Here is a 22803-nt window from a genome sequence, read left to right as displayed (position 1 = left end):
TCTGTACGGTAGCAATAGCCTCTCTTTTTATGAGATGGTGCTTTATAACTTTCCAGAGTTTATGCTAATGTTATTCATATGAGGAAGAACTGAATGGTTTTTTTATTTTATTTTTAAAAATGCTTGTATGTTTCATATTACAGACACAATATTATTTCCAGAAGAGTGTAGCCTCAAGAGACAAACCCCAAAAACTTAGTTTAAATGTCTTGGGAGATATGAATGCCAATAGTTTCTTTACTATGTAATTCTCCATTTATATTCATTATATATTCAATAGACTTGTAATTAATTATATAGCAAAAGCAACATTTTGAATGCTGTAAGGTACAAATATTGTAGAAAGTTTTTTAAAAATTAAAAATATGTAAGCATTCAGTGGTTATAAGTATTGTTGTTTCTTCAGTGAAATATATAATTGAAATTAGACCACAGAAAAGATAACATTTTGAGATCATAAATTAGTCTATATTTTTCAGGACAGGGGGCTTGTTTAATGTGGCTATGTCCTAGTATATGCAAGTGGATAGAATGACCTAGCAGAATTTAAATTACCAAGTGTATTTACAATAAAAGTCAATTTTCACATATTAATTCAAAAGTTTAAATGTTTAAACTCTGTATTTCAATAAATTATTAGACAATAACTTCAACATAGGAGTTTCTTCCCTTTAAAACAACCCAAACAACCCAAACCACTAAACTTAAAGCCCTTAGTGAAACTAAACTGCTGTCTCTAAAATCAAATACATGACCATCTTTCTGCAGAGTTTTGGATTTGTCTGTTTCATCTGGAACATATTTTATGGCATAAATAGTTCACTATGTTCACCAGTAACTCAGTTTTACTTTTTAGGATTTGGTTGAGAGTAAGTCACAGTGAAGTAAACTACCTGTAGAAGAAATATTTCTAAAAGAAGGATCTAATGTTATGTCCTCTAAAGTTAAAACTAGTTTTCTTTGCAGTGATGAGGTTTTGTGTTCATGTGAGGAAGCATCTGAATAGATTTTATAAGGCATGATGTTCAAATGCTTGTTTGTGCCTCTGGTACAATGTGCTATGGAGGGAAACGAGGCAGTGGAACAAGACACAGTGTTTAAAATAGGTAAGGGATGGCAGCCAGACTAACATGTATACATTAGCCAAGGCTATTACGTGTATGCATTTGATATCTTCTGGAGAAAAAACTTCTACCATATGTCTTTGTATTACTCTAATGTTTACAACCTTAACATTCAAAATCATGAGATGCAAGGATTTGGACTGTTCAGTTTTGGACCTTTATTCTCGAGCTCTGTAGTAAACAGCAGCAGTTGGCAGTAAGCATACATGGTTTCTCCTGTTGGACCCAACACTACAGACGGACTATTAATCTACTATGAATGCGTAATCCTTCTTTCTTTTCCAGACTGCATAGCCAAACATTCATGTAAACAACTGGATAGAGTTTACATTGGTTGGGTTAGAAAGCAGGATACAAGTCCTCAGCAATGAAAGGTATTTCCTTTCTCTACTAAGATTGCATCAGGCATTTCTGTACTTGGTTTTTATTTGTGTGCTAAATAACTCTGAATATCTTCTAAATTCCGATCCCACCTTTTTGCTTCACTTACCTTGTTCAGCTAATGAGTTCCTAGAGAGCAAGTCAAACCTCAGCACCAAACAAAAGGCAGGGTGAAAAATCATTACAGTCACTGTAATGCCAGCACATACTGTGACAAATTCTGTTGATGACCCATCTGGAAAAGTAAATTATGGCATATTCTACTAAATAAATTTGTGCTGGTTTTGGCTGGGGTAGAGTCAGTTTCCTTCAGAGTGGCTAGTATGGGGCTGTGTTTTGGATTTGTGCTGAACACAGTGGTGATAATATAGAGATGGTTTTGTTATTGCTGAGCAGAGCTTACACAGAGCCAAGGCCTTTTCTGTTTTTTGGACTCCCACATCAGTGAGAAGGCTGGAGCTGCAAGAGAAGTTGGGAGGAGACACAACCAGGACAGATGACTCCAACTAACCAAAGGGATATTCCATACCATATGACATCATGCATTTTATTTTGATGGTGTTTGTCTTCCCAAGTGACCATTACATCTGATGGGGCCCTGCTGTCCTGGAGGTGGCTGAACACATGCCTGCTCAAGGAAAATTGGGAATTAATTCCTTTTCTTGTTTTGCTTGTGTGTGTGGCTTTTGCTTTTCCTATTAATTTGCCTTTATCTTAACCCATGCATTTTCTAGCTTTTACCTTTTTGATTCTCTCCCTGATCCTGCTTGTGGGGGAGTGGATGAGTGACTGCATGGTGCTTGGTTGCTGGCTGGGGTTAAACTACGACAACGTTTCACTGATGAAGTGGAACCATCTGCACACCTGTATATACAAGAAATCATCGTAACACAGAGTAAGTCAAATTAGGTGAATTAATTCCAAAATTCATATGGGATAATTAGAAATTTTTATGACTCATAAATGAGCAGCAAGGGGAAAGCAAGGATCATCTCTTTTGGAGAGCATAGGGAAAATTTTAATTAAAACAATAAACTTTATAGTATAGATTGGAGATAGCACTTTAACATACTGCTAATACCTAAGTGTGAAGGCTGCACAATAATTTAAAGGTGGCAGTTTCGATTTAGTATAACTCCTTGCACAAAGAGATAGTGAAGAGAGTAATCAATTTTCTAGTGCTGAGGGTTACCAAACAAGGCTGAAGTGACAGCAAAAGGCAATGAATGCACAGTGGGAAAGGCAAGTTCACAAATTTAAGGGTTTAGATGCAAGAGCAACAAACTAAGTGAGTAATTATGTGTGCAGTAACAAAAATCAGATGCTGCTGAGGTATGCCTCTTGCTGTTTGTGCCACTGAACATTGATACAGATGCTAAATGTTTATTTGTAATGATGACCTCAATTGCCAAAAGGAGGAAAGGAAGGTTTGGTATAGTTACATTACTCACTCTTTATAATGTGTGCATTAAGCTATCATGAACATCACTAATTATTAAATTGGGACTGAGATAGGGATTTTAAAAAGCTGGTGATTAGTACTGTGATTGAATAGCAAATGCAGTGGTTGATTAGGTGCCATGTATGTGAGCGGCTACACGAGTGGTTATATATTAAAAAGATTGGAAATAGCTACATAAATTCCTTTGTCAGTACAAAGTTGGTGAAAGCAAAGTTGGAGCAGTAGCAAAAAAAATGGCTTAATCTAGCCTACATTTTTCTGATACAGCAGAAAGCAAGTGAAGGGTGGGAGAAAGACTGAAAAATTGTATGCACTTTAAATAAAGGCAGAGTGTGAGGAAATAGTTCTCACAAGTTGACTTTGCTCTTCAGTAGCCTAATGTTCATCTTCATATGTTGATACTTTGATTTCCTCACAGCTGGCCTCTATTTACTTGCCTTTTGCAAGGTTTCATCTTTTCTCTTTTTGTCATCAGTGGATTATGAAGAAACCTCTATGACTGAGGTAAAAGCAGATGGCATGTAGTTATTTCTAGGACAGACATAGTTAAATGGTAGAGATTCTGAATAAGCAGAGTGAATTGTGTTTTACAAGCTTACTGCATCAATGAGGAGCTGTTAAATGAGGGTGTGTATGCCTTAGTCTTACCGGTGGCTGCTGTTGGCACCCCAGAAGATGGGGATGGCTGAATTTCTGATGATTGGCATTATGAAGGTTTAGGCACAAGTATGGAGGCTCATGTGGGTCCGAGAGCTGCACCACCAGTTGAGATGAACAGAGGTATAACAAGTTACAATTGGAAAGAGCAACCAACAATAAAGAATGAGCATCTTCATTCAGTAGTAATAAAACATACTAAAATGGAAAGGCATGCTATGTATTGAAGAAATTGCTTACAGAGCTCTAACAGGCACAGTATTGTCTATTGAGTCATGTGGAGCTCCATTTCAAGATTCATTAACCTCAGAGCTTACATATATCTAGTTCAACAAGCTAACCTAAGTGGGTGAAATCCCTCTGTAAGCATTAAGCTCCTGATTTAACATTTCTGCTCATTGCACAGGTGCATGTTCACACATCCAGAACACCCAGGCTGACTGCTTTAAATAGCCTATCTTTCAATCAGAAGTTAAGAAATTCTGCCTCTGTTATTTGGTAGTATTGTAGAAGCTAAAGAGAAGTACTTCTGTCGGTATTAAGGGTGTCATGTTTTTGATTGTTGTGGAGATTATCCTCTTGTATTGCTTCTACATACTATTGCGGAAGAAAAGTAGCTTAGGCTTAAGCAAAAATCTTTCATTCCCCCAAAGAACAGAGTATATGTTTAGGTAAACCTTTTAAAAATGAAATATTGACTCTTTGTGGTGCTCATGTAACATCAAAAATGAGGAATATGTATTTAAAATGAAATGCAAATGCTAGAGTTCAAAATAAAAGGAAGTTACAATTCCCTAATAGGCTGTCTATAAACATAAAAGAAATGGGCAGTAATAAATATTTTAAAATTATTTAGTTAGCAATAAACAATTAAAGAAAAAGGTCTGTGCTTTGCACTATTTCTTGAAGTTATATTAGCTCTTCAGAATGCTGTCTTTTGTCAAAATGTTGCTTTTGTTCATATACAGACATGGGTGTCTCATAACATCTGTCCAAAAAGAGAGTGCAGTAATTGGATAAAGGTTATATTAGAGAGCTAAATCTAGGGAAGTAATTCCAACTTGCTGTCAGCTGGTTCACCATTGCTTACAGCAATGCAGGTTATTTCTGGGGGTCTGAGCCACTGTTCCCAAAGGTTGGGATGGCACAGAATCACACAATGAATTAGGTTGGAAGAGACTTCTGAGATCATGGAGTCACCACCATGTCAATCAGACCATGTCATTAAGTGCCACATCTAGTCTTTCCTTCAACGCCTCCAGGGACAGTGACTCCACCACCTCCCTGGGCAGTCTATTCTAATATCTAATCACCCTTTCTGTGAAGAAATTCCTTCTAATGTCCAACATAAAACTCCCCTGGTGCAGCCTGGTACAACAGGATTCTCTTTGATGAGCCAATTGACCTGGCTGATCTGCATGCAGAGCTCAAACAGACCAGCATTAAAATTTCCAAGGCTAAGCTACTGGCCTTTTGAGTGCTCAGTGTATCCCATTTAGCAAAACTGGAGCCCGGAAAGGGAAGGAACAGAAAAGAAAAGAGAACAAAAACCAGAGATGATGCTGAGTGAAGCCCACTCCTCCATCCTGACAACTGTGTCCATGGAGGCCTTGCTTCAGAGCTGGAAACCTCATTCCCTGCTGATGCTCCAATCGCAGATGAGGGGTGGGATCATAACTTGCACTACAGTGTTGTGGGTTGGCTTTTTGTATGTATGTTTTAAACTTCACATCAGTTTGCACGAGGAATTTATACCTTTTATTAGCATTATTTGATTTTGACACTATTTAAAAGAAAGTACTTGGAGATGATGAGTAACAAGGCTGAGGAAAACTGAATTCATATTATATTCCTCTGAGACTCTGTATCAGGAGAGATTTTGCTGAATGGGAAGAAAAGTCATTTCACATAGTAAAGTTGGCACCAAGCCCAGTTTCTTTATGGAGGTAAGATAAATGAAAATCAAGGTAGAGATATATTTATTTGATCATATACCTTTTTTTTTTTTCTCTATATCAGCTACTAAATAAAGTTATTAAAGATAATTCCAGTCCCTTTACCAAACTAGATTTTACTTGAAGAAAAGTGGTCTGTGCTCCTGGGAGCAATTTGCTATTCTAAAATGGCTTTCTCTGAAGTGTTTATTGAAATGGAGAAATTATTCCCCATATTCTCTCCATTTGGAATGGAAAGCTACTTTAATACAGCGAATGACCCAAGGAAATGAAGAGTGCAGAGCAAAAAAGTTTTTGATGAAAGCGTGGGAGAGGCAGGCTCAGGAAAGAGACAGTAAAACCATTCGAGGAAATGGGAACATGAAGTGCAAGTGTATGAAGAGATAGTGATGACCACATTTTTCACTGGCAGAGTTATGATGACAATTAGAGACATTTTTTAGGCAGGTGACATACCATACTTTTGGCACTTTAACATTGACCTTTCCATGGATCAGCTTCTTGGAAAGAATGTCTGATTCTTCCACTTCTATAGAATCTTAACTGTAGGGAAGTGAGGCTTGAATTCTGCTGGGTGAGTTCAGGAGGCAGCAGGCATCTCATGCTCAGCTGGCTACTGCTGTTTGAGCTCTGTTTATCACTCTCTGGCTGTGGTTGTGCCCAGCTAGCTCCTTGGACAGCCTGAACAGCCATATTCTTCAGATATTCTGTTAGTAACACCTCCTCTACACCTACAATCCCCTATAATCTGCCCCCACCAAAGGAAATACCACTTGAAAGAAACCTCAGCTCCTCCAAACCATGTCTCTTAAACAGGCTGCTTTTCAGTTTGATTTTTTTGTCTTTCATGTCTGCAACCTGTGTTATAGATTAGGGCAAATATTAATCCTAGGCATATTTGGGCATACTTAATTGGCTCAGATGATCACGTATTATTTAAATTATAAATAATAGTGACAATTTCCTTTTAATTTTATTTGTTAGAACTGAAATTCCCTCAAATGTTGTGAACAAAACTCTAATTGCATGTTTCAGACCTGCTCGTTAGTGTTATTTATTTCCCTTTCATGACATCATGACCACCTCAGCTGATTTTCTCCCTTCTTCTCTGGGACTGCTTTTTGTCTCCCAGGATTCTGTTAATGTGCTTATATATGACATTTTTGAAGGTTTCTCAGGAAAATAAAGAAAGCTGTTTCTAAACCTTCAAGAAGATCGGTGATGTAGCAATGGGTGTTTATAAGGTATGATCATTGTTTTTAGAAGAGACTCATATCCTATTAGGGAAAAAGGTTTAAAAAGGAAAGAAAAAAGGAAAGAAGATAGACAAAGGTTTGTTTTTAGTGGTAGATTAGTGAAGGTAAAAACAATTCTAGAAGTAAGGCTAAACAATGTGAAATCAGACAAGGGAATTTTCCAGGGGAAGAATGGCTTATCAATCACATTATTTTTTTTCTTGAATTAAAACTTGACCATTGCTATCTTAACCTATTTAAGTGGCAAATATTACTGAAAATGTAAGGGTTACAATTGTTATGTGTTTTGCCTAATGCAAAGAATAATGGAAGAAGCATGTAAGACAGCTTTTAAATATTGTGCTGCTGTTGGCACAATGTTAACAATATTAAAGAGATAATAGGACTGTTTTTTCATGTTTAAGTTCATAGACTTATTATATCTGGTTAAGGTTAATGCTTTCATGATTATTTCATTGATTTAAGCATTATCTGGAGAATAAACTGTGTTAGGAATGATTTCAGGTGTAGAAAAAAGAGCATTGTTAAACTTGAAAGGGAAAGATATTTCTTTAGAAACGCAAAATTAATTTTTTCTTTTTTTTTTCCCTCTTAAGTGGGAGATGGCTCAGAATAATAGGGAAAACCCGGGGAAGGAGTTTGGAAAACTTTGTTGTTCATGGGAAATAATTAAGCCAGTAGTAATTTTTAAAGTTGTCATGAAAAACCTCAACTCTTTAGATTTGACAGTTTTTAACGAAATTGGGACTGCATTAAATGTTGTTATGCATGACTGCAACATCAGTAACACATGCTTAGCTGCATATTATTCCTAAAATATAAATGGTTAATAAGGTTACTGAGGAAAATCAGAAAAATATAAGTAACCCCAAGTGTGTTTATGTGCCTGTGTGTCAAGGCTCAGTGAAAGTTAGCTGAAGACAGTTGTGTCCTCATGCCCTCTCTTTCAGTCAGTATCTTGTTGTCTTCTGTCACAGTGACAAATGAAAACATTTCATGGCAGCAACTGTCAAAAGCCCTCTTGTGAGCCATGCATAATCCTTCTATTTCTCAGTCAAGAGCTGCCATGAAAAATGACTTCATATCAGTAAGGAACAACTCCATGATCAAATGGGCTAGCTGTTAGTCACTGGCTGGTGGCCATTTAGATGGGGAATAATGGGCTTTACCTACCCATTTTTCACTGAAAAAGGAAATAAGTCTCTCTTTATAGGCTACCTCATATTACAAATGTAGAATATTTATCTGTGACATAAAAGCCTATTCAAACAGTGCAGTGTCAAACTCTCTATAAATGGATGTGCTGGGTGATACATAAAAAGGTGTTTTGCCTGAGGGTTCCAGCAACTTTGTCTTTCCTGGTATCCATGTAACTTAGAAAAGAAATTTATGCACATTTATTTCTGTAAATGGTATTGCTCTTAATAATTAGCAGCTGCCTGCAATCCAAGTGTTTTTCCTCTATTGCTTTCACCCAATCCTCTATCTCCTCTTACCTGGCTATACAAGACCTTTATTTAATGGAAAATGAGTTGTTAACAAGCAGTGCTGTTAGGTGGGAAGTAGAAACCCGGAGTGCGGTATAAAATTCTCCAGGGAATGAAAGACGTGTGTCCAGCATTACTGATAGTTTAAGTACTTAAAACCAATCACAGATTAAACTTCCTGGGAAGTAAATTTGTAGGCTGTCAAGAGCAGGAAATAAGTAATTAATATATAACATAAAGAAAGAAAAAATATATCTGGAAATTATGCAATTGGTTTGTTTTTATAATATCACTATTTTCATCCCATGAATACCCAGTGAAAATCCATTTATGTTGTATTTTCTTGATGGTCACCAAAGTGAACAGAGTAAATTATTCTAATTAATGGAGAGCAATCCACTCTCAAGGCTAAGAAGTTTTTGAGCAGAATTCATCCTGTCAGATTTGTCCCTCTACTCTCCCGTACTAGTTCCTGTCCTTTGTCATGGAAAAGAGTTGAATATTCAGTGGAGGGCACCAAAGGTGGTTAAGAGACTGGAGCATCTCTCTTATGAGGACAGGTTGAGAAAGTCTGGACTGTTCAAACTCAAGAAAAAATGACTGAAAGGGAACCTGAACCTCATCAATGCATATAAATATTTGAAGGGAGGGTGTCAAGAGGATGAAATGAGTCTCTTTGTGGTTGTGCCAAGCAATATGACAAGTGGCAATAGGCAGAAACTGATGCACAGGAAGTTCCACCTGAACATGAGGAAGAGTTCTTTACTGTGGAGTGACTGCATGCTGGAACAAGTTGCCCAGAGAGGTTGACTATCTCCGTTACTGGAGATATTCAAGAACCACCCTGTGGTCCCTCCCAACCTTACCCATTCTGTGGTTCTGTGATTTTGTGTTTCTGTGACTATGACAGCAATGTCTTTTTAGATTTAGGAATATAATTACAAAACAGAGAGTGGATCATTTGACAATAATACAAAATAAATCTACTAGTAGTTCTCTGCCCTTCAAATTAATGTTTGGGGGGTTGTTTGTTTGTGTGTTTGTTTGCTTCCATGTAGATTTATTTGCATTGTGCAGTACTTGCCAAAAATTGATTTCTGGAAAATGAACCAAACATATCATATCTGACCTTGTTTTGATAGGAAAGATTTTGACTCAAGTCTTGGGGTTTTCAGATCACTATTTACATCACTTTTTTATTTCTTTTCAACAGTAATGTTGGGATCTTGTTTGTGTTTGTATCATCTCACAAAGAAGTTAAATATTTATTTCATATCCCAAGGTTAACATTATCTCCCTTGTTCATATCTTATATTAACCCCCCCCAAAAAAAGGTGCTGTTGAATCTCATACAGTACAGGAAGTTAGTTTTAGCCACTTTGAGATAAAATCAAAATTTGCGAACTTCTGTCTCTAACCCTGTGAAGAATGAGCACAGTCATCATTACCTTTGCCTTTGGTAATGCCATAATTTAGACAAGGGTAATTTCTACAAGCCTTTGCCATTCAGTATATACAAGTTCTATGATGCTGTGCTAAAGCAATCTCTAAATTAACAGTACAAACTGATCGTGAAAGCCAGAATGGTAGCAGACAAGACAGCATCACCTGGAGCTCTGCCTTACATCATCAGTCTCTAGGATAGGGGTGGTTACTTCAAACTGACTAAATCATCAGACCTCACCGTCGGTTGTCAAGAGCCTCAGTGCCTTTATGGACACTCATGACAAACCCTAGAGACAAAAAGCCTTGCATATTTATGCAAATTCATAGAGACAGTGCTTAGTCATGTTGCCAGGTTGAGTCCAGATAAGTGAGAAAAGGAGTCTCTGGTGGATAAATCATGGTGATACTGCAGGATATAAAATCCTTCAGTGTTCAGACAGGCTGGGAGTGGGATCTGTGGTATAAGAAATGCAATGCTGACTGACCTTGATATTAGAGTAAAGTTAGAAAAGCTTGAAACAGGCCCTGGAGCTATGTGAACTATTTCTAAAGCCTTTTTCTTGTGTCAAAGGGGTAAACTGACTCACGTCACTTGGCCTTTTCCTTCTCAGTGGTTCAAGGACAGATATCTTTGCTTTCAGTAAAAAAAAAAAAAAAAAAAAAAGGCTTGATACCTTTCACTCACATTTAAAGTGGGGAATGGGAAACAAGGGAAGAGAAAAAAGGGAGAGGCATACAAATTGATCTTCATAATTGAAAGTCAAAATTATACATTCAATAATATTTTTACATTCCTTTACTTCAAGCTGTAGCCCAGTTTGTGTGTCTCAAGTACTGTGTGTTTAAATTCATACACTTGACTACATATATGCAATTTGCAGAACACATCCAAGTTTTGTATGATACTAATGTCTCGACTGATGCGGCACAGAGCTTTCACAAAGAACTTTCACTTACCAGAAGTCCTGGGAAGAAGTCTTACATCCATCTTTTATATGAAATTTCCTCAGACATTTTCAGTATTGAGGCTGGTGCCTGTTTCAGTCATGCTCAACCACACCATTATTCCATGGCTTGACTGCAAGCAGCTGAGGTCACTTGGTTTGTTCAGCCTGGAGAGGAGGAGACCGAGGGAGACTTCATTGCGGTCTTCAGCATCCTCACAGGGGGAAGTGGAGGGGCCTCTTCTCTCCTGTAACCAGTGACAGGACTCAAGGAAATGTCATGAAGCTGAGTCAGGGGAGGTTTAGGCTGAATGTCAGGAAAAGGTTTTTCACCCAAAAGGTGACTGAGCACTGGAACAGGCTCCCCAGGGAAGTGGTCACAGCACCAAGCCTGTCTGAGTTAAGAAGCATTTGGACAATGTTCTCAGGCCCCAGGCCCGTGGTGTTACTCTTGGGGTGTCCTATGCAGGGCCAGGACTTGGACTTGATTCCTTTCAAGTCAGAATATTCTATGATTCTATGATTTTATGATCCAAAACCTTCTTCAGATGAGTGAGTGTGAGACATAAGGAGTTACACCATTACATCATAATGAAGTTTGTTATACTTTTAATCTGCCTTGCTGACATGCCACATGAAGCATTAGTTTTGAACTTTTTAGTATTGCTTGTCCTTAGGCCTTATTATCACTGCAGACAAAATGTGTTATGAATATGAATATGAAAATGAATAAGAAATGAAGTCACCTCTTAGCATGATCTGGGTGTATATAGTACTCAGTGATGCAGATTTAGAAATTTCTGTTCTTATTATTGTGGTTGCTTTTAGATCTTGTTGCAGGTGGCATTGAATGAATGAAAAATAACAAATATGGTAACTATTTTTAAACAGGAGCAGTGCAGGGAAAGACACTGGAGCAATTCCAGTATAAGATAAGATGAAAGAACAAAGAAAAACAGAAACAGTAGCAAACATTAAATACACATAAATGTAAATTGCATGAGACTGTCATCTAATGAAATATAACTGATTGTCTGGTGGATATGAATTATTATCTGGAGGAAAGAAATGTGGTAGATCTGAATTACAAAGATTTCAATAACTCCTCTTATATGCTATCACAAGCAAAAGTATTAGTTCGAGTTCAATGACACTAAGATTGGTAGGAAACTTGTTTTACTGGGTGCAGGTGAGAAGATGTGATATCTATCTGCTGAAAAGAGTATGTTAGCAGATTTGAATGTGACATACAAGTGGAATTCCTTAAGAACTGCAGGCTGACCATACTAGGAGAAAAAGAAAATTAGAAATAAGTTAATTAAATTTGTTTATTCGATAAAGAAAGGGGCTAGATTTTAGACATGATGAATCGGATGGTTTTGAGGAACAGGGTATTAGAAACGAGATGAAACTAAATAGGCTGCATGCATGCCTCAAATAGTAGAATCACTAGAGACAGAGAAGAAAGATATTATTTATCTCTGTGGGTAGTCAACTCTTATACTGTAAACAAGATGCAAAGATAGTAGGCTAATCGTGTCATCTAGATTTTAGAAGTGCAGTTTTACCTGATACAGCAATTTCAAAGTTTAGCTTCAAAATACTGCCATAGAATATCTTACTGAGTCTCTGGTGGGATACTTTTCATAAGGCTTTTGTAATCATTACAAACTTTACCAAGATGATGGTGAAACACAAAATAATCCCTCTAAAGTTATTAAAACCAGAAACAAACTCCAAATATTATTTTGCTGTTTCTGAGATAGAGAATGTCCTATTGCATAACAAAAGAAAAATAAGGCTACATTTGGCATAAAGGCTCATAAATATATGCACTGAATAGTACACTCTATTTTGAGATATCATGAGCATTTTCAGATACTGTTGTAAAACTGTATAATTGCCAAATTTTAAGTTTTGATTCTCAGTCATTCCTGTCATAGCTGAAAAAGATCTATATAAACTCTATCACTTATGCAATAGTTTATTTAGGAGGACCAGGTAAACTGGTAAAATTTATCTGATACAAATAGATATTTTGGAATGTGTGTTTATTCTAAAGTTTGTGAGGATGTGCGTTTGGCAAAGCAACTGAAGACTGATACCTGCCTTAATAACATCATATTTCAGTTGTGGACCAAAACATTATGAGATTCTGTAATGTATTTCATCTAATCTGTGTAAAAATGTAGTTAACCATGTAGCTCAAATGCATCAACTGGCACGTCTGAGTTATTTCCAAATGCTTTATTAAATGCCTTATTGTACCTGAGAAGCAGACTTTTTCCGTGGTGCTGGAGGGAGACTTTCCACAGTCTTTATCACCAAAGAGGAGATCAATGATCGTATAGAAATACATGGGAGATCCAAGAGCAAAAATATTGTGTGGTTATGGCATTTCTGTCATACTAAAGAGGCTGGTTAGAGCTACTGGTTTTAGCTTCATTGTCTGCAGCACATTTTTTCTTCATCTGTGACACAGTAAGTGACCAAGTACCTACTTATAAATTATTAAATCAATGATCTACAGTGAAATAAACCTAACAGTACTTTCATTAGGAAAGGTCACCCGGTCTGTTATGAGGAGCTGGCTGAAAGTAATAACTTCCTTAGTTATAGCCATTTTACCTTTCAGTTTTTCTCTCCACAATTATAGTTGCAAACAAATAAAATTTTAGTCAAAGAACATTCAGGTGCTGATCCCTCTTATGATGAAGCCAATATTCTCAGGAAATGAGACACTGATAACTTTCAACATTTAATTTCATTTTGACAGTGAAGGAATTACGAGGGTGAAGGACTAGCCTGAGGTTTTCTAGAGAAGAACCAACTATCTTTTTCTAAGAATTATTAGCATATTAACCTTAAAACTGCACTGTAATAATGTGCTCACTGATAACACTTCAGTTAGAAATTTGGTCCTGGAAATGTCTGTGAGGCAGGGAGCTACCAGGTCCTTTTAAAACATTTGCCTAATTATCTGGAAACCAGAGTTGGAGGTGTTTTCTACAGTGCTCTGGCAACTTAGAGATTGAGGTTCTGTTAAGAATGAAGGAAACAGGTTCACATTTCCGTGCATAAATACTTTTGGTTCTGGTCCTATATCTGTGTCTGTGGTCAGTTTTACCTGTTTAGGTTTTTTTTGTTATTTATCTGCTGACTGAAAAAAATGATTTTGGTTCCCTATTTTCTAAATGTAACAGCTTATAAGACTATTTAACTTTTAATTACTGTAATTATTTGGGTTTTTTACATAGTTCTAAAATTATAGATGAGTTTTTGTCTGATGTATGATGTATTTTAATAAAACTTAAGAGGTTTAACAATGAATTGTGGATGGTTTTGGAAAGGGTAAAATTGTTAGCCTTTCAAATTAAAAAAAGTTGTTTAAAATTTAAAATTATGAGAAATTGTGACAAATGCTTATATTAATACTCATAATTGCAAAGCAATGCATTTATTTGATGATGCCTCTGTTATGGATGCTGAAGTGTATTTCAGGTGAATTTATTATCTTTTTCTTGAACATCCCTTATTATAAATTAATGTCATTTCATAGAAAAATATTAAAGACAGCTGCTGAAACTAGTTTGATTTTTAAACTTCAGGTCTTTTTTTTTTTTTTTATTCGGGACCATTCTTTTTTGGAACCATTCACTGAGCAAGTCATTCCCTTTTCTTCTTTTTAAAATATTTTTTCTTCTGGTATATAAGCCTCATTTTGAAAAGGAAGCTATAAGGGAAACTGATTTTTCTGGCTCTGAAACAGCTTTCTTGACCAAGAAAAAAAGTTGAATTGCTGCTACCTCAATTGTATTCCTAACAGTATTTGATCTCAGATGATTCTTTAAGCACTTTGTACATGAGATTCCTAGGGGTGATGTCCTGAAACTACATTTTAAACTGTGTATGAGGGGGAATAGGTAATTGTTTTGCAAAAAAAAGAAACGATGAAGACTTTTTACAAGCATTGAGAGTGAAAGGGATTTATTAGCGATCATTACTAATGGACCTGCTGAGATAAAAAGTATAGAAACCCCTTGTTATCTACTAATTATCTCACTTGATTTTACATTTTAAAAATATCATTCTACTTTTACATTGCATTTGCAAGATACCCAGGCACTGTTTACATCAACAAATAGTTCTTTAGCCTCCAACTGAACAACATGACTTTATTAAAATTCTCTTGAATATACAGAAATAGAAGAAAAACCAAAAAGAAACTAATTTCCCTGGTCAAAAAGAAGGCAAGACTCCCTGAGTCAAGAGCTTTGAGGTCTCCACATTTACTGAATAATGGCATTTTATGATCATTTGAAAATAGAAGGAGGTTTTTCTGAACAATGAGTCTAATTTTGGGTTGCTATTGAATAGAGTAATATGAAAAAAAATAGATTACTATCCTATCTTGTCAATTTCAATATTTCAGTGCACAGTCAAGTCCTATTGTATGCCAAATGAATATTTTCTACAGACTTAAAAATACTGATCATATAAATTCAAAAACGTTAAAAATGCATCTAATCTGTAAATATGTCTGCATAATGTAAAGTACATGTTCTACTAAAGATCCATGTGGCTGCAACGTTTTTTAGGTCCTATGTGGAAAAAAGCCACGGGGTGCTTTTGAAGTTACAGTGAAGAACAACAGCACATTTTTGTATAACCTAGTGTTTTAATTTGCTTATTTATTTCTTTGCTTATTTAATAATTTGTGTGATATCAAAGTGTTAATGAACAGTAATTTTATGATCAGAAAAGGGAAATTATCAACTTAATAGGCTATTTTTAATCAACAATTTTCTTTTAAAAACTTCCTTTACAATCCGGTGGACACGTGTCCCAGGCCCAAAAGGTGGGCTTTGTTCCTATAGTTCTGACACTGGGATTTATGACAAAAATTGAATAGCTTTTAACTAGCAAGTTTCACATTTTAATCTGAAATATTAATAGTGAGTTTTTAAGGATAAAAATTCCTTGTTTTTGCCACAGGTCTTACTCAACTTCTTCGGTGAGGCAGCAATGAGGGTTGCATTCAGTGCATAGAGGTTTCTCTCTGCTACTTCTTCTCTGAGACTCTTTCCTTCAAGCTGGTGTGAGTTTTCCTTAGGCTGCAGAGCCCATGGCTCTCTGGTGCAGCAACAGCGAAGAGAAAAGGGCATATGTGTTGTGTGTGGGTGTATGTCAGTATATGGTCACCAGTGTGCATCAGGCTAGCCTAGCTAGCAAGTAGGCAATATAACGTTGATTTGGCTTTCAAATTTGACAACCCTAAGAATTTATGGATGTTTTCATTTCTCTTTCTGATTCTTTGTGGGGATCCTCCATGAAACATGGGCAATAGGATCTCAGCCAGCAATTTCGACATAGCACATTCAGGTTACAGTAAGGAAGGTATATTTTTTAGAGTTTCTACATGGTTTAAATACTTAATTTTTAGAGGAGAAATTATTTTTTCAAAGTTTTTACTACAAGTGTGTCCTTTATGATACTCATGTTTTGCTGAAATGTTAATTTCTTTTTAACGAGAAAGTTTAGGACCATCCTTTCTTATTACTTGGTAGGCTTTTTCAGTTACTCATTTTTCCCCAGTCTGCTTCAAGCATTAAATGTTAAATGTTTTATGTTTTCATTTGATGCATTTAAAAATGCACTAAGTCAATTTTAAATGTCTGTGAAATATCTGCCAGATGTTCAAGAGATCTAATCAGTAGCTGATGATGAAAGTGGTTCTTCCTTTAAGTGAGAAACCCCTTTAAAGGTTTAGATCTCACAGTCTTGGTTTAACCCTAGCTGGCAACTAAGTACCAGACAAATATGTGCTTACTCCCCTGCCCCCTGGGGAGTGGGATGTGAACTAAAATCAAATCAGAAGAATCTCAACCAGTGCGTTGAGATAAAACCAGTTTAATAATTGAAATAAAACAAATGCTTCTACTACTAACAACAACAACTATAATGTAATTGTAATGCAAATGGAGATAACAAAAATAGAGAGGTTTAAAATCAAAAAAAGATGAGTGGTGCACAGTACCCTGACTGATGCCCATCCCATCCCTAAGTAGTGACTGACCCCTCCTGGCCAACCCCCTAGTTTATAGTACGGAAAATCCCTTTGGCCAGTTTGGGCCAGCTGTCCTGGCCATGCACCCTCCTGGCTTCTTGCACAACTCCTTGTTGGCAAAGCATGGGAAAAAGAGAAATCTTTGACTTAAGGTAAGCACTGCTCTGCAACAACTAAAACTTCAGTGTGTTATCAACATTATTCTCATACCACATTCAAAATACAACACTGTACCAGCTACTAGGAAGAAAATCACCTATATGCCAGCTGAAGCCATGGCACAGGGCAAGAAGTACCTGTTTTAGAGTGAATTATTGTATGCAAATCTTAGTGAGAGAAAATTTTTATGGACACAACCAATATATGATTACAGGCAGAATTGGAACAATTGATATTGGGGAAAAGAGTCAACGTGCTCCCTTGAAAATACAGATACTTTTCATTGAACTTCTGCTTTCTGCGCTCCCCTTTCCCAAGGTTGCTAAATAATCTAGTGGGTAAATCAGAGCTTTACTATGAAGAAGAAGTGTGGTGGCTGAGTAATACCTAAGAGTTATGGTATTATTCTTTAATTACTAGTGGCTAGCAGGTCATGGAAAGTCAGCAAAAGGGAGCTCTGCCGATGATATGTCTTAATCCTTGTTGCCTCTCAGAATTGATGTTTTAGTGATCATTACCACTCAAAAAAAAAATTATCTGAGTGACTTTAATGGGCTGTCCTATAGCTAGAAACTATTGCCCATTTGAGTGCTGGGTTTAATTATAACTTGGAACAAGAATGACAACTGGATTTTACCCTTTATGTTTTGTAGCTGTTTCAGTCTTTTAAATGGCAAATAATTTTGGTGGGGTTTTTGTTTGGTTTTTTGTTTGTTTGTTTGTTTTTGTTTTGTTTGTTTTTTAAATTTTTTTTTAATTTTAATTTTTTTTTTCTTTTTTTCCTCCAAGTACCACAGCATGTGAACTTTTGGGATAATTGTACTTTCAATGTGCAATTGTGACTGTTGAAAAGAGAATGGGAGTTAAATGTAATTTCTAATGAAGAAAAACAAGGAATAAGAAATTATATATTAATCAAAGGGATGATAGGAAGGAAATTAAATACTTTTTTTCTTACAGGGAATTAGCTAGAATGATATAGCTGAATTAATCTTTTGAACAACTTGAAGTTTGTATAAATCAGAGTGAAATTAGAAATCTCTTTTGAGATTTGATGATCTGTAAAACAAGAATCCATTCCTGAAGTCTAAAGGTGCAGAAAAAGATGTTGAAGTCTAATTCTTTACTATTAGTTACTCCTTGTCCTCTTTATGAACAGTTACAGTGCATTGGGTGAGCTATACAGAGGATTTCCCCAATTCTGATTTTTAAGTTTGTTTGCAGCACTATATTTATAGTTTCTACTTTAGAGACTGAAATTCTAATAGTAACCAATGTTTCAGAAATATCAACAAATACTTATTTGAAGCACATCATTCTTTTTTGAGGTGACATCTCAGTTTTTGCCCTTCCCAATTTACTAAAACACTAAGTTAAAAATATTGCAATTTACTGGAATGCTGAATAGAAGAGTCTGGAACCTGATCGGGGAAAGTATTTTGAGGCAAGGCAGAGGTGCTTAATGTTTTTGCCTCTGTCTTCAACATAGATGATGGACCAAGGGGGTCTCAGTGCCCTGAGCTGGAGGACCATGACTGTGAAAATGGATGTATCCCAGATGACCCTCAAATTGTGTGACATCTGTTGCTCCAGCTGGATCCCTATGAGTCTATGGGGCCTGATGGGATTCGTCCAAAGACCTGACTGGAAGCTGGTGATCATTGTCCTGATTTTCAAAGTAGGGCAAGAGGGAAGACCCCAGAAACTACAGGCCTGTTGGTCTCACTTCAGTGCCTGGTAATGTTAGGGAGAAGATTATTTTGGGAGGTATTGAAAAACACCTGAAAGACAATGCAGACACTGGTTACAGCCAGCACGGCCTCATGGGAGGAAAGTCCTGCTTATCAAACTGATTTCCTTCTGTGACAAGGTAACCCACCTAGATGATCAAGGGAAGCCAGTTGATGTAATCTTTTTGGATTTCAGTAAAGCTTTCAATACTGTCTCTCACAGGATCCTTCTGAATATGAATCTGAATGAATGTGAATGAATATGAAATGTCCTGAATAGAGCTGAATAAGCACATCGAGGGATGGGTGAGCAATTGGTTCAGGAGTCGAGCACAGAGGGCAATAGGGAATGGGGTAACATCAGACTGGTGAGCTGTCACTCGTGGGGTTCCACAGGGCTCCATTTTAGGCCCTGTGCTCTTCAACATCTTCATAAATTACTTGGATGCAGGACTGGAAGGGATACTAAGCAAGTCTGCAGGTGACACAAAACTGGAAGGAGCTGTTGACTCCCTCAAAGGCAGGGAGGCCCTGCAGAGAGATCTTGGCAAATTAGAGAACTGGACAATCACCAACCATATGAAGTTCAATAAGGGAAAGTGCCGAACTCTGCACCTGGGATGGGGCAACCCTGGATGCATGTACAGACTGAGGAATGAGATGGTGGAAAGCAGTGCTGTGGAAAGGGAGCTGAGGATCCTGGTCAGTGGTGAGTTGAATATGAGTCAGCAGTGCCCTGGCAACCAGGAGGGCCAGCCGTGTCCTGGTGGGCATCAGGCAAAGCATCACCAGCAGGTTGATGGAGGGGATTGTCCTGCTCTGCTTTGCACACATTGTGTGCAGTTTTGGGCCCCACAATATAAGAATGATATTAAGCTATTAGAGAATGCGTGAAGGAGGGCAGTGAAGCTGGTGATGGGCCTTGAGGGGAAGCCATATGAGGAGCGGCTGAGGGCACTTAGTCTGTTCAGCCTGGAGAAGAGGAGACTGAGGGGAGACCTCATTGCAGTTACAACTTCCTTGTGAGGGGACGAGGAGGGACAGGCACTGCTCTTTTCTCTCTGGTGACCAGTGGCAGGACCTGAGGGAATGGCCTGCAGTTGTGTCAGGGGAGGTTTAGGCTGGATATTAGAAAAAGGTTCTTCACCTAGGGGATGGTTGGGCACTGGAACAGGTGCACCAAACAGGGAACAGGGAAGCACCAAACCTGACAGAGTTCAAGAGTCATTTGGACGATACTCTTGGGCACATGGTGTGACTCTTAGGGGTGGTCCTGTGCAGGGTCAGGAATTGGACCTGATGATCCTTGTGGGTCCCTTCCAACTCAGCACAGTCTGTGATTCTGTGATTTTGTGCCACTTCACTTTAAAAGTGAAGTGATGCAGATGCCCTTCTGCAGACTACAGCTCTCTAAGAAGCACCCAGAATAGCTGTGGAAAACCTAATTATGGTCTCGATGGCAAAAGTTATAACAGCCAATCTTCACTGCACTGTTTTCTGTGAGGAGTTTCTTTATTCCTCAACCCTACCTTGCTGTCAGGACAACTGCACAACCCACTGCAGCTGAGGAAATAGACCTTTTGGTAAGAAGCAAGTTTAGTCACTATCGTCCTCAAGTCACTATCTTGTAACTTGTCTCTATCTTTTGTGCTGAATTCTCTGTCTGAATCAAGCCATTTTTCCAGGGAATCACAGTGGTTTCAGTTGGCTGAAACAATAATATTCCTCCTTCACTTTGCATTTATTTTTTCCATTTCTTGCCATTTCTAGGGAAAAACCTGTCTGATCTATTTTTGTCATGCTTTTGGAACACACTCAGTTCCATTCCCTTTTTCTCCCTCTTAATTTTTCAGGATTATTGCCTGTCTACCTTGTTGCGGGATCCTTGCTTAGCTTAATTTTTTTATGTGAATTAAGTTAATAAATTTTTTGAAGTGTAATGAACACATTTGGAATAAGATTTTATGCCCAAGGAGCTGATTAAAGACAAAATTAATTGTCTCTGAAGGACAATCGTTGCTACAGTCCCTTGCAAAATACCATTTTTACGGGTTTTAAATCTGCATTTAAAACCTGCCTTTAGTTAGGTAATGCCAGCTGCACTTCTGGCATGCTTAAAAGTAGCATTCTGATGCACTGCAATATGTTGTGGACTAAAACTTTTGTTAATAGATGCTATTGGCACATAGGGAAGAAGAAACATGAGAAAAACCTCAATAAACAATTAAATATGGAGTTCTCCCCAGAGAGGTGGATTTCCTGGGACTTCCTTCAGTGATATGAGGAGATATGAGTAAATACTTGAAGAATGAGTTTGTGGATTGTAATTTTACCTTGTTTGGATCAGAAAAAATAGGTGGTAAAGAATAACACTATGTAGTGGGAAATAAATGAGAAAAGAGCAGTTTATAAGTAGATTTGCCACAAGTTATCTGGCTTAGCAGAGACCAGATTTCCTTTGGCCTGTGAAAGAGATAAAGCTTTTGTACAGTAGCATTCCTTTGCACTCCACAGCCCTCCTCACTCCTCCAACCCCCAACAAAATGACCAACAATAAAACCCCATAAGATAAGTGGAGTCTTCCAGGTGTTAGTTCTAATGTAGCTTACTCAGTAAACCTACTAATGAGCAGGTTAAACATGTTTAGTTGGCTTAAGAGGAACTGAGCAGATCCATTTGTATTTAGCTTGAAAACAACAAAAAACTCCTGAGATATCATACTCTCCAGGGATGCTCCTGAACTTCTCATGAAGTTACAGGAAAGTTGGGAAGGTGCCAGATAATCACTGTTCTTGCTTCAGTGTCCTCTTATCTTGGGTGATTACTAAGGTCTTTTTGAATAGAGATATTTTTTCAAGCACTTCTCTGACTTCTTTTTGCACAGCCCTTTCATTTTTACTTTGGTTTGTTTCCCTTTTAAGACTGTACATCACAAGGGTAGCATTAATTGACATTGGCTTTGACACTTGGAGATCATTAATTCAAAGTGTATGACTTAATTTGTCAAGACTCTAAGGGAGCTGTGTAGTTCTAGACTGTATCTGACAGAATCACAAAACCGTTTGTGACTGACCCTCTTGCCAAGGCAGGGTCCCCTAGACCAGGTTACACAGGAACACATCCAAGTGGGATTTGAATGTCTCCAGAGAGGGAGAATTCAGAGAATTCACAACCTCCCTGGTCAGCCTGCTCTAATGCTCTTCCACCCTCAACATAAAGAAGTTCCTCATGTTAGGGTGGAACTTCTTGTATTTGAGTTTATGGCCACGGCTCCTTGTCCTGTTGCTGGCCTCCACAGAAGAGTCTGGCACCATTCTCTTGACACCAGCCTTTGAGACTTCTCCAGACTAAATAAGCTCAGCTCTCACAGCCTCTCCTCACAAGAGAGATGCTCCAGGCCTGTCATCATTTTTGTGACCCTTCACTAGAGTCTCTCCAGTATAGCCTTTTCTTCTTGTACTGAGGAACCCAGAACTGCACACAGTTCTCCAGATATAGCCTCACTAGGGCCAAGTAGAGGGGCCCTTGACCTGCTGGCCGCACTCTTCCTGATGCTCACCAGGATACCATTGGCCCTCCTGGCTGCAAGGACACACTGCTGGCTCATAGTCAACTTGCCATCCACCAAGACCTAAAGAAGGTGCTCCAACCTTTCTTTAGAACTTGTTGTGAATCTTGGTGAAGGAAATATATCAGTGATTACTACAGTCAATGTTACTATTAGTTGTAGTTTCTTTGACCAACTGCACAGAGATATTAATGTGACTTTCATTTTGTCTTTATTCTCTTCTCCATATGAAGTGGAAAAAAAAATAGAATTTTATAAAATGTATACTTTATTTGGATTATGGATGTTTTCAGTGAACCTTTTTCTGCACAGAGGAGAAATTTAAATGTTATTCACCTATTAGTCAAAAACCTCATTGTGCATGACATCATCCACTCAGTGAAGGGGTTGAGTTGTCAGTCATATCTGTATTTAGATGGTTCTAGAGTCAAGGCCATAAAGGAGAACTGAATAAATCCTACAGGCTTAAATAACTACAGTGTATTAGTGAGATGCAGAAGTGCTGACCTAAGTGAGCCTGCAATCAGATATAAGAGAATGCAATAACTAAGGAATTATGGACCAGAG

This window comes from Myiozetetes cayanensis, unplaced genomic scaffold (genome assembly GCF_022539395.1).
Source record: "Myiozetetes cayanensis isolate MyiCay16 unplaced genomic scaffold, myiCay2020 scf1, whole genome shotgun sequence".
NCBI classification, from domain to species: domain Eukaryota; kingdom Metazoa; phylum Chordata; class Aves; order Passeriformes; family Tyrannidae; genus Myiozetetes; species Myiozetetes cayanensis.
This window is presented reverse-complemented; position numbering follows the sequence as displayed.